This window comes from Ailuropoda melanoleuca, chromosome 16 (assembly GCF_002007445.2).
Source record: "Ailuropoda melanoleuca isolate Jingjing chromosome 16, ASM200744v2, whole genome shotgun sequence".
Lineage (NCBI taxonomy): Eukaryota > Metazoa > Chordata > Mammalia > Carnivora > Ursidae > Ailuropoda > Ailuropoda melanoleuca.
In genome coordinates, this window is record NC_048233.1 from 43,237,880 (window position 1) to 43,253,215 (window position 15,336).

General features: G+C 46.3%; 1 long non-coding RNA gene across 3 annotated transcripts in view; it reads left to right on the forward strand.

Moving 5' to 3' along the window:
- The first annotated feature begins 2,336 nt into the window (after positions 1-2,336).
- Positions 2,337-15,336, forward strand: part of LOC117796692 — a 123,567-nt gene continuing 110,567 nt past the window's right edge. For all 3 annotated transcript variants that reach the window (XR_004621321.1, XR_004621320.1, XR_004621319.1), the window contains exon 1: positions 2,337-2,472. This is a non-coding gene — a long non-coding RNA (uncharacterized LOC117796692). The remainder of the gene's footprint in view (positions 2,473-15,336) is intronic.

Below are 15,336 nucleotides of genomic sequence, written 5' to 3' on the forward strand. Positions count from 1 at the left end.
CCTACTTTGCCTCCATCACCTTCATCTCTGTCAGGCAGATCTGTCTGTCTATCGGTCTGTCTGTCTCTCCGACTCCAAATACATTTTGGTCTGAGTTTTTCCAAGGCTGTGTCTGCCATCAGCTCTTCTTTCTCCCTGCCTCCCTCCCTGCATCCCTCCCTCAGTCTCCGAGGGTCTGTCTTCCCATCACATCTTTATGAGGTTCACCGTGTGTGCCTTTTAGTTTCTCCATCCACATCTCTGGTCTCTCTTCTTTTGCTGCCTCCCCCATCCCTGTTCCCTCTCTTGCCCCCCCTTCCATCTCTCTCCCTTGCTTCTCTTATCTCTGTCTCTTTCAGCTCTTCCCCTGTCTCTGGCTCACACCCCTGCCTCCTCTCCACCTCCCTCCTCCCACCCCTCAAGGTTCAGGTACTTCGTGTGAAATCACCTGGATGGGCTCCAACTGCCGGGTCCCCCATGCTGTACCCCCACCTGCAGGAGAGATTTATGGCCCCAACTCTGCGTCCTCTGCATTCCCCCCAGCCCTGGGCCAGTTCTTTTCATTACCTGGTGATTATCTGGGGGCCCTGGCATTTCCCCCAGCCTCCCACCCTCCACCCAGCAGGCAGTGAATAGCATAGGGAGAAAGGGGAAGGGATAGCTCTTGGGACCAGATGCAAGGACATAGAGACCCTCCCCCTGCACCCGCCCTTCTTTCCCTGAAGCAGATGCACATCTGGGAAAATCCCAGCTTGAGGCAGGGGAAGACAGCCTAGGACTGTTGGAACGGACATAAATCAAACACCCAGATGCCCCTCCCTTACTGTTCTGTCATCACAGCCATCCTTCCAATTCCTGCCTGTCTCCTTTGCCTCTAGGAATTTTGGCTCTGTAGTCTTGGCTGGGCCACTCATCTGTCCACTGCCCAGAATAGGGCCTGGAACAAAGGAGGTGCTCAGTTAATGCCTTTGGTCCATGCCTAATGGAGATGTGTGAGAGCAGGGTCAATGTGATTTTTAGGTTTTCCTCAGTTGGAGGTTTTTTCTGAGATCTGAAGCAATCCTTTCTGCTCCAATTTCAATGCTGTGTCTTAGTATAGTTAATATAGACTCCATCCCCTTGCAGTCCTGCCGCCACGCTTCTCTCCTCTCCCTCCAACTCCACCCTAATTTAGGGTTTAGAGGAATCTCAGCACTATCAAGCAAAGGCAGTGATGCCCTTTTCCCCTGAGACTGATGGCTTTTTGGGCCGATCACTTGGGCATTCAGCTCTTGGTCTCTAAGTAAGCCCCACCTTCCCCATCTCTGAGAAGTCGTGCCTCTGTTTGAAGAAGGATTGCTGGGAAGGAGGAGGCACCTTCCTTTGGTCACTGTTTCAGGGTCTTGGAAACCCTACTTTTTTTTTTTTTTTTTTTTTAAGATTTATTTATTTGGAGAGAGAGAGAGAGAGAATGTGTGTGTGCCGGGGCGGGGGGAGCAGAGGGAGAGGAACAAGCACGCACGTGCTAAGCAGAGAGCCCGACATGAGTCTTGACCCCGCAACCCTGAGACCATGACCTGAAGTGAAACCAAGAGTCTGATGCCTAACTGACCGAGCCACCCAGGTGCCCTGGAAACCCTACGTTTTGAGTGTCTGGAGCAGGAAGCTCTCTAGGTAGGGATGGTATCTTTTTCTTTATTTCCTCCAACACAATGCTCAATGCATATTCAGTTAGAATATGCTATGATCATTGAACGACTGTCTCAGGAAATCCCTTGTGGTGAACTTATGCCAGTTCCCTTTTAGTTTTATTTCTGGAGTGACGTGAAATGTGGGGGAGGGGAAGGGGACGGATGGTGGTGGGAGAAGAACCTAGTAAGATGTTTTGGGTGAGGTGGTTGGAGGGTGCTTCTATCCTTGTTTAAAGGACTCCTGAGTGGGTTCTTTAGCTGGATCTGGGACTGGCCCCCAAATCACCGCAGGCTGGGCTCCACCTGGCTCCCCACACTCTCCTGCCAACTGGGAATTCCTCCATGCACAGGATCCTGGAAAGAGTGTTTACTTCTAACTTCGCATCTTGCTGCCCAGTCTCAAACAACATCCCATTTAAGCCCTCACTCCGCCTCCTCGCCCAGGCAGGGACCCACTAGTCTTCCTTTGCCCACCTCCAGCTTTCCTCCTGGAATGGGGCTAAGCCACTTCCTTCCCACTTTCCCATCTTCCCAAAGCCCCTCCCTGAGGGTCCCGCTTCCCCAAGAGCCCCGCCTCCCCGAGGGTCCCGCCTCCTCGAGAGCCCCGCCTCCCGGGGGCCCCGCCTCCCCGAGGGTTTCCGCCTCCCCGAGAGCCCCGCCTCCCCGAGAGCCGCCTCCCCGAGGGTTTCCGCCTCCCTGAGGGCCACTGGCTGGGTCCTGCTGCATGTCCTGATACTACTTGGCCAAGCTCCTGACCTCTTCTTGGGTTTAGCTTGCACTTTCTTCTCAGGTCTCTCTCCCCTGAGGTAGAAAAAGCCCACGGGTAAGTGATTGCTCGTGTTTACGGAGCTGGCAAGAAAACTGACAGAGCCTGAGAGGAAGAAGGCGGGGCTCGGAGTGCCACTGGCTGTGGAAGCCTGTGGTGTTTGAGCAGAGGGTATTTCAGGGCTCCAGAGCTAGACTCTGGAGTGGGGCGGGGGGTGGGGCAGACCAGAGGCCTTGGAATTTGGGAAGGGCAGGTAGGTTAGCTGGGGTTGGAGTGATTTGGAGGCCTACACTCTGTTCTCCTCCAGACCGGAAAGGTTCTCAGCTCTGCCGAGGAAAATAGGAGTTAGGGGAGGTTGTTCCTTGGCGCTCCTCCTCCAGCGTCCTTCCCACCTCTTTGCCCTGCCCTCCTTCCTGGCCTTTCCTTGCTGGCCTAGTGCGGAGCTTGCTTTCCTCATCTGTGTCTTTCCCACAGGGCCTAGCACAGAGTGTGCTCAGACCCATTCTTTGAATGAATGGAGAATCTTCCACCTGGCTCTGCTGCCTCCTCCATGTTTTGCTTCGTTTCTCACTGGAGATTCTGAAAGTCTCTGTATCTGTCTTCTTAGGGCATTGGTGTGGACTTCACAGAAGAGCAGGTCCAGTTTGATAAGGCGGTCCACTGTAAGGAGAGAAGATTTATGGGTCTTCTTCCTCCAGGCTCAAAGAGCTAGGTATCTATTTTTGCAGCTGCTGAATGTATCGCCCTGCCTTTCTGAGCTAATTTTAAAAAGCTGCGGTGGAGATTGAGTATAGGCTAGGTCAGGCTGGAGGAGGAAAGATTACCAAGTTCCCCTGGGGTGGGGCTGCCTAGTGGTCTTTAAAACACTGTACGGAGGCTTGTCTGAGGTCCCAAATACATTGTAAGCGAGCCAGTGCTAAATAAACCTTGAAACTTGATGGCTCTCTTCTCTCTCTTGAAATCTATCAATTTTATGTACATGATAGGCATATTTATTGATTGATAAAGTCTTGGAGGAGAAGCCTGAAATAGGACTGGCTTTCTGGGTCTCCAAGAGGCATTTTGCTGTTATCACAAAACATATTTGCAACTCTTTAATTTCTAAGGCCCTTGGAGTCTTAAATTGTTCTCTGCCCAGCACCCCCACCTTCCCCGTCATGTACCCTGTAGGCAGTACCTTGACAGCAGAAGCCCAGACAACACTTATCCATGCATGACACCGGTTGTATTGATTGTATGTGGCAAATGTTGATTTCTAGGTTGTCTTTCTCTTGCCCTCTAGCAGTTCTTGGGCAACTTCTCTCATTATGAATTGATACGGGTTATGTGCCTCCAGAAGGCAGACTCATTTTGACCTTAGTTTAAGCAAAATCATGTGGAAAGGCCAATTTCCTTCACCAAGTATATTCCAAAGTGATAAAAAATGATTTTTGGATTATGTTCTTTTGGGTTACCCTTATCCTTTTTTTCTTTTATTATTGCAGAAATCATGAAGCAGACTGGGGATTAGAGAGATCAAGGGAATAGGGATAAAGGGTCTCCCTTAAAAAAGGGGTGGTGGAGGCTCGTTGTTGTACATCATGATGCATGAGCTGGGGTGCGGCAGATGGGTCTTTTTAAAATTTTTATTTATTTATTTTAGAGAGGGAGAGGGGGGGTGTAGGGGCAGAGGGAGAGGGGAGAGAGAATCTCTCTCTCTCAGGTTCCACACCCGGCGCACAGCTCAACATGAAGCTCCGTCTCACAACCCTGAGATCATGACCTGAGCTGAATTCAAGAGTTGGACGGTTAATCAACTGAGCCACCCAGGCACCCCTGTTTTTTTTTAACATTTTAAGTTATTTTTTCAGATTTCTTTAAGTAATCTCTAAGCTCAATGTGGAGCTCCAACTCATGACTCTGAGATCAAGAGTCTCGTGCTTTACCTACTGAGCCAGCCGGGCGCCCCCAGATGGGTCTTGATGGAGAAGTCACATTGTTCTGTATTTGGATAAGAACTCAGGACTTGGAGACATCAGAGGATCTGGTGTCTTTCCTACAGCAAAACAAAAAACAAATTAACTTTCCAAAGGAGCAGGTGGCAGGGTGGAGCAGCACAGTCTGGTGAGAGAGGACAGAGAGAAGATGACAGCCAAGTACTTACATGGGAGGACAGAAGGACACATTGAAAGATATGAAGGAAGATAACCAGAGAGATAGTTGGCCCTTCCTAAGCCACCTTGTGTGCAGTGTGTTACTGAGCCCGTATATTGGGAGGAGGTACATGGAAGAGGGAGCCATGGGCTCTGACCACTCATAACTGTTAGTCTAAAAGTAGAGACGGGCGACATCTGGGTGGCTCAGTCGGTTAAGTGTCTGCCTTTGGCTCGGGTCATGGTCCTGGGGTCCTGGGATCGAGTTCCACATTGGGCTCCTTGCTCAGCGGGAAGCCTGCAACTCCCTCCTGCTTGTGTTCGCTCTCTCTCTCTAACAAATAAATAAATTTAAAAAAATAAAAGAAGAGACAGGGTATAGTGATAGATGGGACCACTGGATGGATTTCTAGATTCTATGCTTACAAAGAAAGGAGGATTTTGGGGGAAAAATAGCTGTTTTCAAGGCTTCCTGGAAAAAAATGAGTGTGGCTAAGTGCTCATTGTAGATAAAGGCCATCCTACCTTACAGTTGTAGTTTGGAAAATAGGCGGGCGGGCAGATGGATTTCCTTTTATTGTTTTCTCCTGAGGACTTTTATTAGGTGTTCTGGGCTGACAGGTTTCGGGGTTGAGGAAAGGGGAGTAGAGGATCATAGGGGGAATGAGAGAAGAAATTGATTTTCACTGTTGACATCAACGTATCACATCACTTTTTTTTTTTTAAAGATTTTTATTTATTTATTTAACACAGATAGAGACAGCCAGCGAGAGAGAGGGAACACAAGCAGGGGGAGTGGGAGGGGAAGAAGCAGGCTCATAGCAGAGGAGCCTGATGTGGGGCTCGATCCCAGGACCCTGGGATCACGCCCTGAGCCGAAGGCAGACGCTTAACCACTGTGCCACCCCGGTGCCCCTCACATCACTTTCTAATCCCTTAATTTCACGCCCTTCCTGGTTTTCCCCAGCTCTCTTCTGTTTTCTTTTTTAAAGATTGATTGATTAATTGTTAGATTTAGAGAGCATGTGAGTGGGGGGAGGGGCAGACAGAGAGAGAATCTCAAATAGACTGCTGAAGAGTGAAGAAGTGGGGCTCGATCTCACAACTCTGAGATCATGACCTGAGTGGAAACCAAGGGTTAGATGCTCAACTTACTGAGCCATTCAGGTGCCCCTCTCCAGCTCTCTTTCTGATTCCTGTTTGGAAAATCCAATTCTGATTCTTCCTGGTAGCCCATCTAGTTTCTGAAGACATCTAGAAGCAGAAGCTGAGGATTTTCTGATTTGTCAAGTTGATCATCTTGTTTTGGTGTGATAGAAATGTTAAGAATTTCCAAAACTGGATTCTGACTGAAACCAAACCTGTAAATGTGTCAAATCATGAATGAGGAACATTGGCTTTAACTCTGTTTTCTCAGAAGTTATCCCAAAGAGACTAAGAAAAGCCACCTTGTTCATAACCATCCCAGAATGATACTAGATAATATGGAGTCTATACGGCCTCTAGAGAAGCTCTGGCTATTTGATTGTTTACCCAAATAATGGTGCAATGAAACCAGTGTTGTGTCTCCATGTAGCAGGGACTCCATCGATTTTGAAGGAAGGAAGCACAAATGTTTCTGTCTACATCTACATAGACTTTGGTCTACATTTGGGGGGTTGGACTTGGTCTATACACAGTTGGTCTGGTGTGTGTTAGCTGCATCAGAATGGGTTCTCACTGACTTGGAATTCAGCCTCCGGCGGACTGGGATGGGATTTGAGAGGTGTCGTGCCGGGTTGGTAGAGTAGGTAGGTGAGTTGGACGAGGTGGCTGTGCTTCCTCTTGGTCTAATGAGCAGACAGTTTGGGGTGTCATGCCTTCAAGTTCACGTCTCGGTTGCACCCAGTAATATTTACTCGTGGAATTAGGGGTTCTGGCCTCATTGAGAGAACATGAAGCATGTTCTACCCTAAGGAGTTTCTATTTATTTAATTTAATTTTAATTTTAAAATTTTTAAAGATTTTATTTATTTGACAGAGAGACAGTGAGAGCACAAGCAGGGGAGCAGTAGAGGGAGAGGGAGAAGCAGGCTCCTCACTGAGCAGGGAGCCCGATTTGGGGCTTGATCCTGGAACCCTGGGATCCTGACCCGAGCTGAAGGCAGACACTAACTGACTGAGCCACCCAGGCACCCCTATTAATTTTTTAAAAAGATTTTTTTTATCCATTTGAGAGAGACAGAGCATCAGTTGGGGGGAGGGGCAGAGGGAGAAGGAGAGGGACAAGCAAACTCCTTGCTAAGTGGGGAGCCAGATGCAGGGCTTGATCCCAGGACCGAAAGATTATGACCTGAGCTGGTCAGATGTTTAGCCAACTGAGCCACCCAGGTGCCCCATTTTTTAAATTTTTTAGGAGTTTTAAAAAAATTGTTTTACTTAAAAAAAAAAAGATTTTATTATTTATTTATTTGAGAGAGAGAGGGGCGAGGGGAGGGTCGGGGGGGGCAGAGGGAGAGGGAGAAGCAGACTCCCTGCTGAGTGAGGAGCCAGATGCAGGGCTCAATCCCAGGACCCTGAGATAATGACCTGAGTGAATTCAGATGCTTAACTGACTGAGCCACCGGGTGCCCCAGGAGTTTTTATTTTAGAAAGGGGGACAATGGATTCTTCCAAGTAATATTCAATCAGAATATAGCACAAAGTAAGAGTATAGGTGGGAAAATGCCTGGTAAGTGATCCATTTGGTGAGATTGTTCTCAGAAGACTCCTGGGAGATAAGTTTGGATATTTATTTTCTTTATTATGAGCTGAATTTGGTTACTTCAACTTTAGCATGGGGGGGGAGGGGCAGAGGGAGAGGGAGAGAAAGAATCTCAAACAGGCTCCGTGCCCAGCGCAGTGGCTGGCACAGGGCCGGGTGGATCCCAGGACCCCGAGACCACGACCCTAGCTGAAACCAAGAGTCAGAGGCCCAACCAACTGGGCCATTCAGGCGCCCGTACTTCAGCTTTCTTTCCAACCTTTCAGGGAAACTCTCCGAACTTTACTTATCTTTCCCCAGGGGAGAAGTAACACTGAAATGATTTCTCTATTCCTTTTCTGCACAGACCAAGACTGAGAATTATTATTATTATATTTTAGTGTCTAGATCTGTACTAATAGCTGTAGCAAATATTTAACTGGATCTGTATAGTTGGGCAAACTGGATTTACTGGTTCAAGGTGTGGTGGAGTTTGTTTTGTGTTTTTGGTGGGGGGCATGGAAGAAAGGCCAGAAAAAAGGCTCTATTTTTTGGCTCATGGCCCAAACTGAAGATGTAGCTGGAACTGATGTTTAATAATTAAGAGGAAGAAAAATGTTGCTTTTGCTTGAATTCTTTTGCACAAAGAATCACTGTGGTGCCTGCATTTTCTAATTTGGAATTTGCCTTTGTATTCATTTACACTTAGTTGAAATCTGATCTTTAATAGATTGAATCCAGCCTTTCTCACTTAGAAACTTTTTATGGTTTCTACTTGAGGAAACCATCCAATTTCTCAGTTTAGGCCCAACCCAAACTCCACAGAATCCATCTGTATAGTGATTTACAGGCAGTATAGGAAAAATGGTACCACATGCAGCAAATCCTTTTCTCTGGGAGCTTACAAGACGCGGGCATTTCATGGATACTTCTCTCTACTGAAACAAGTGAAATCCTGTTCTGCACACTGTTCGGTCGTTTGACTGTTGTCCACTCCCCCCTTCTGCAGGCTAGCCTTACACGTAGTTATCACAGTTTGAGTTGACTAATGCCAAAGCATTAGGTGACTTATTTTCCAAATTAAGTAAGGCAGTGGAAGTAATAAACTCTGTGTTGTCTGTCTGTTCCATTGTCGCACATCAAGGGGATGACACTGGAGCAAATCATAAATGTCACAGATAATGCACTTGGTCTCAGCCAATTTGGGTTCTTTCCTTTGTACTCTCACTCTGTTGTAGTGAGAGATTTGTAGAGAGAGTTCTGATTTTAGATTGTTGACCTCACCAAACAGGGCTGTAGAGTCTGGGGTATTTCCTTGGTGGTGGCCAGGTAAATCTTTGTAACTCAGGCTTTCGCTGGGGGAGGAAAGGCAAGCTGAGAGTGTCATCAGGCAGGAGCTCATCACCTACTACTCCTGCCCTCTTCCCTAACTGGGTGTTCTCCCAGGGCAGAGTTCTAGGCCAGTGAGATCTGCCACTGGGTATTCGTGAGCAAAGAGCAGGCGTCAAGAGGAGCAAACTGGAGAGCTCAGATATCTCTCTGTAGGTGTGGCCAGAGAAGCTTCCGGAAGGAGGGTCATGTAGAGCAGGGTTTGGAAAGAGCGGGTTCTAGGCAGAGACCGACAGTCTGTGTGAGAGCTGATATTAACGCCAACAAGATGTGCATGTGTGGGGAAAGATTTGTCCTGTTCAAGCAGGAGCCACAGAAAAGGTTATAGTAAGAGTAAGTGGTAGAAAAACAGTGAAAAGCAAGCCTTGGAAATGCAATCTTAGAAGTTTGGATTTAATAGAGAGCAGGAAACTGCAGGTCTGGTTGCGGGGGAGGGAGAGAAGTAGGGAGAAGGGGAGAGAGAGTCTTTTTAAGACTTGAGGAAAGTGTCATTTTCCAGAAGGAGGGTAGAGGGCACTCACACTTCAGTTATCTGCTGCAATGCAGTAGTCCGGGAGAATGTGATTTAGGGCTTTATCCTGCTTCAAGGAAGGGCAGCACTGTCTGATGGCTGCTTGGGTGAATCCGAGTGAGAGCTGAAAGGATCTCATTTTTAGAGTTTCCGCTTTTATGGACCGGGAGGGTGGGCCAGGAAGTATGGCAGGAGGCTGGCCCTGGATATGCAGTTATTCACAAACTGTAGGAACCTGCTAGATGTGGACAAGGTGCTAAGTGTCTAAGTGACTTCATGTCAGCTGAATTGAATTGAAGGCTAGGTTGGTGATCCCCAAATATCTGAAACCAATGATTTCAGTTGGAATTCCTTAGATTTAATCCACATGTTAATGCAATTTCCCTGAATAAAGTAAGGGTCTTTAGAAGCTGCTTTGTCAATGCTCTTGTTTTTGGACATATTTGGGGTTTTCTTCTTTTTGAAATTAAAATAGAAAGGCAATACTTTATCTTCTGTTTTGATCTTCCTATACTAATAGCATGTTCAGAATACCCATTATTCCTTATCTCAAGTCCATATTTCTTAATAACCTTAAAAAAATAATGAGATCCAAAAAAGACAGAGAGGTCTGGATTGATATCTCATGTCCATTGGTCTTTGTGCTTATTTCCATGGATGATTAATAAATATTAACAACGCTCTAGGTGCTTCAGCTCTGGTCAGAGACATGCGTCATAATGGGGAACACCAATGCTCATTTTTTATATTCTACTGGGTCAGGTCTCTGGTTGTCAACAACAATCAAACCAGTCCATCTGACAGAGCTCAAGTCCTTTTTCCCAGCATCATCGTGAAGTTTTAGCGCTGGAATGGGGTAATCATATTTTGGAGTGACTGGCAAGCTGACATTTTTCTGGTAGTGGGTTCTTCTGGGTTAAGGATAAAGAGGGGATTGCCATTCTCTGGCAAACATTCCCAGTCTGCTCCTGATTGGCAGCCAAGTCTGGGGAGCAAATGGCCAAGTGAATTAGGAAACTTAAAAAGATGTTTTGTTTAACCATCCTCATTAAATTGGCACCGTCTGCCTTCCTACTCTCCTTTGTCCCAGTTGGGGCTGTCCTTTGTGACAGATGTTTCTTAACGGTGTGTGCCAGCAACATCTGGAAGCCTTGGGTGACGGCTGAGGTTTGGGAAGGCCAAACCTGGAGGTTTTTAGGTTTCCAGGGAAATTGCAGTCGTCTTCCTGCTATTGCACTCCCGTTTTTAGAAATATCAGCTCCCCATCCCCATTTTCCTTGTGCAATGAGAATGAAGACTTTGTTTCCTTCTCTAGCACTTCCTGACCCCACCGAGGATTTTTTTTTCTTCTCAAGAATGAGATAATCACTAGAAAAGATTTGGGATAAAATGATGAAAGGCTAGGATGATGAAAGAAGTCTCAGGTGGGTGACATATTTGACATCTAGAGATCTATTATCTTATATTTCTTCTTTTTTTTTTTTTTTAAATTTATTTATTCAACAGAGATAGAGACAGCCAGCGAGAGAGGGAACAACAAGCAGGGGGAGTGGGAGAGGAAGAAGCAGGCTCATAGCGGAGGAGCCTGATGTGGGGCTCGATCCCATAACGCCGGGATCACGCCCTGAGCTGAAGGCAGACGTTTAACCACTGTGCCACCCAGGCGCCCCTATTATCTTATATTTCTACTAAAAGCCAAGCAAAAGGAGATGGGTTAAAGTTGTGGGTAGGGGGGCGCCCGGGTGGCACAGCGATTAAGCGTCTGCCTTCGGTTCAGGGCGTGATCCCAGCGTTATGGGATCGAGCCCCACATCAGGCTCCTCCGCTATGAGCCTGCTTCTTCCTCTCCCACTCCCCCTGCTTGTGTTCCCTCTCTCGCTGGCTGTCTCTATCTCTGTCAAATAAATAAATAAAATCTTTAAAAAAAAAAAGTTGTGGGTAGGAATTATAGTTAGCTATAAAATCATATCTGGGAACTATTGGAATAGGTATGAGGATGCTTTGGAATCTTCTTTGGCATCTAAAAATATAGTCTGAAAAAAAATAAAATAGAAATATAGTCTGGGGACATTTTGGCCCTAGACGGGTTAGGATTTTACCTTTTTTTTTTTTTTTTTAAAGTAATCTCTACATTCAGTGTGGGGCTTGAACTCAAGGCCCTGAGATCAAGAGTCAGATGTTCTACTGAAGGACCTAGCCAGGCACCCTCCCCCCACCTCTAGATTGGGTTAGGATTTTAGCAGGTCATGGTTAGACGGAGCTTTCAGATTTCATGATCCCTCTACTTCTAGTTCTGGCCCATGAGTATCTATTTGGGATGAAAGGGAAGACATCGGCAGAGGGTGACCTGGGCTCAAAGATAAGAACTGGCGCAAAGACTCCTGTGATGTCCATGCTCTAGAGTCTTGACTGTTTGTGGAGGGAAGGTGCTGTGGTAGAAAGAACATGGTCTTTGAAGTAACAAAGAACCAAGTTCAAATTCTAGCTCTTCTTTTTACTGGCTATATGAGCTTAGGACAGTTGTCTCACCTCTCACTCTGTAAAGTGGAATAATGATACTTATTTCATTGGGTCGTTAAAGGAGATAACATATGTGCATTCCTTACAGCTCAACAAATTCTGGTTCTCTTTCACCCCTCCTTCCATGTATCCCTAATTCTTGCGCATGTACCTGGTTCCCCTATTTGCAAGATACCATTTTTCTCTGCCTTTAGCTTCTGCACATGTTCCGCAGTGCCTCTTAGAGTCCAAGCCTAGGGCCCTGATTTATTAATTTGTGTTAGTCCCACAAAATGACAATAACAGTATGTAGTTTTTATAACTGTACTAACATGAGCCAAGGTTGTGGTTTCTTTCCAGGCATTTTTGCTTACTGACAATTTTGGTTGTAAATCAAAGACAAAGGAGTTCTATCTTCCCACCCACGCCTCTGATCTAAAGTTCCTGATTCTGGGTAGGATTTTGTTCCAACCAAAAGTGATGGCATGCTGGTTTATAAATGTCATTCAGGGAATGAGAATCCATAACCTTTAGTACTGGGACATTCTTGTTTTCCTCCTAACTTTTTCATCTGAGAAATATGAAACCTATGGAAAGTTACAAGAACAGTTATAATTTACATCCATTTATCTTTCACCAGGATTGCTTGTTAATATTTTGCCACATTTGCATGCTCTCTTCAGTGTGTGTGTCTGTGTTAATGTGTGTATGAAATATGGTCCATATTCAAAGTTTACTAATTGTCCAATTTTTTTGAAATAGTAGAATGTTTCTCCCTGATCCAGGTGCAATCCAGGGTTCTGCATTATATCTCATCGTCGTGTCTCTTGATTCTCCTTTAATCTGCAACCTATCATTCCTGACGTTGACAGTTTTGAATGGCATAGGTCAGTTGTTTTATAGAAAGTCAGCTTTCTGTAGAAAGTTGTTTTGTAGAAGGATCATTTTTTTTCATCAGATTCAGGTTACACATTTTGGGCAGAAATATTATATAAGAGCATTCTTTTTTAAAAAAAGATTTTATTTACGTGAGAGAGAACGAGAGAGAGAGCACAGAGGGAAAGTGAAAGGGAGAAGCAGACTCCCCACTGAGCAAAGAGCCCAACGTGGGTCTCGATCCCAGGGCTCGATCCCAGGACCCTGAGATCATGATTTGGGCTGAAGGCAGATGCTTAACTGACTGAGCCACCCAGGGGCCCCTATATAAGAACATTTTTTTTTTTTAAAGATTTTATTTATTTGACAGAGAGCACAAGCAGGGGGGGCAGCAGGCAATGGGAGAGGGAGAAGCAGGCCCCCCATGGAGCAGGGAATCCAATGCAGGGCTTGATCCCAGGACCCCAGGATCATGACCTGAGCCAAAGGCAGATGCTTAACCGACTGAGCCACCCAGGTGCCCCTATATAAGAACATTCTTAAAGACAACGAATGGCATGTCGGCAGGGAACAGGTCTTCCTCCCCATTGTGTTTGTAGGGTTAAGGACAAGGACTGGCATTTAGAAGGTGCTTAATATTTATTCAATGAACGACTGAATGAATGACCTAAAACTCTCCCTACTATCTAGGTGTATTATTTTTCTACTTGAGGAGAGGAGGAAGAGCCGCCTTCTCCTATATCTTAGTCCCACTTGTTTTATACATGTTTGAAGGCTCAAGGGTAAACTAAGACCTCTGTAATTAGCCCACAGAGATGGGAAATGAGTTGGGGACTATGACGTGAGGCAAACTCTGGAGTCTCTTTACCCTGGGGGACGAGCGGTGATCATACTACGTTGAGACTGGAGGATGAATAAGGCGGTCCTCAGATGGAAAGAAAAACAGCACGCAGAACCTAGGAGTACATGGCCTGTTCCCTTGCTGAGAGAAATTAGTTATTTAGGTTTCTAGGTTTTACTATACTTCCCTCCCTTAACCCCCATTTGAATCCTAAGAATGCCATGGTGAAAATTGATTTCTGTCCCTCCTCCTTTCCCAGTGGGGACAACCCCATAATTCTCTCCTTCTCTACCCTCCATTTCCCTCCCCACCCCCCACACACAAGTGTGTATTTTCTAACGTTTATAAACGGTGGTTGGGCGGCCATTCTCTCCAGATTATTTATGGTTGAGAAAATCTGTAACTCCTTGGACTCCTCGTCTTGGCGTAGAGGCTTTCATCCCTGTCGCCCGGGGGAGCGGGGTTATGAGAGGTACTCTTTGCCTCTCAGAAATGTGTTTTCAGGCTTCCCTTTGGGGCCCTTTCTCTCTCCAGCTCTGATCATCTCAGACATTTCTGACAGTCCTTCCTGAGGCATCTGGGGCTTGGGACTGGATTAATCTATTTAATTCTGCAAGGATTGCGAGTGCCTGACCCACGTGGTTCCTGCCCCCTTTCTAAGAGTCTCCCTACCCCTGTCTTTGCAGTCCCGTATTTCACCAGGTTCCAGAAAGAGCGCCTCTATCTCCATGTCAGCTCTTGATTACCCACAGCAACGGTGGGATAACCCAAAATAGTGAATGATACTAAAATGACTTTGGTTTGATTTTTAAGTGATTGAATCCTGCCTAGAGATAATCCATAACGTGAACAGTTTCAACGAAAGCAGTCCATCAGTTTAGTCCATCATGTCCATCACAGGGGGCTGTATGGCAGCTCTTCTTTGGCATCTAGAGAGGGGGGCAGATGCAAGAACGCAGCTTGCTCAACCCTAACCGTGTTGTCAGAAGCACCAGACATCTATTGAGGTCTCTGCAAAACTTGTCTCCATGCCTTGTTTTCAAACTTCGGACGAGGCCTTTCCTTAGTTTGAGAACCCGATACTTAGTCCAAAGAACATGAAAATCAGTAGCCAACATATGAAACTATCACCTTTTCTAGGGTTTCCATCATACCCAGAGTAAAAGCCAAAGTCCTCATAGTGATTCTCAGACCCTACATGAAGGATCTGGCTTCCTCCTTTCTCTCTGACCTCATCCCCCTACTGCTTCCCGCTCACTCACTCTGTCCTGGCCCCACAGGCCTTCCTTGTTATACCTCAAAGATAGCCAAGTACCTCTTCACACCCATGGGTTGGTGACTATTAAACAAACACAAGATAACGAGTGTTGGTGAGGATGTGGAGAAATCGGGATGCTTGTGCATTGCTGGTGGGAGTGCAAAATGGTACAGCTGTTGTGGAAAACAGCACAGTGATTTCTCAGAAAATTAAATATACAATTATCATGCGATCCAGCAATCCCACTTCTGGGTATATATCCCCCAGAATTGAAAGCAGGGACTCAAAAAGATATTTGTATGCCCATATGCAGAACCCGCATAACCCATGTGCCCATCAGTGGGTGAATGATAAACAAGACGTGGTATGTACCTACAATGGAATATTACTCCACCTGGTGCAACATGGATGACCCTTGAAGACATCATGCTGAGTGAAAGAAGCCGGGCACAAAAGGCCAATATCGTATGATTCCACTTACATGAGGTCCCGTTCATAAAGACAGAAAGTTGGACGGTGGTTGCCAGGGCTGCGGGGAGGGAAGAATGGGGAGTCACTGTTTAATGGGTACAGAGTCTCAGCTGAGGAAGATGAACAAGTTCTGGAGATGGATGGTGGTGACGGTTGCACAACAGCGTGCATGTGAGGCTGTCTTGGACCACCCGCCTTAAAATCACAACACCTTCTTCGAGC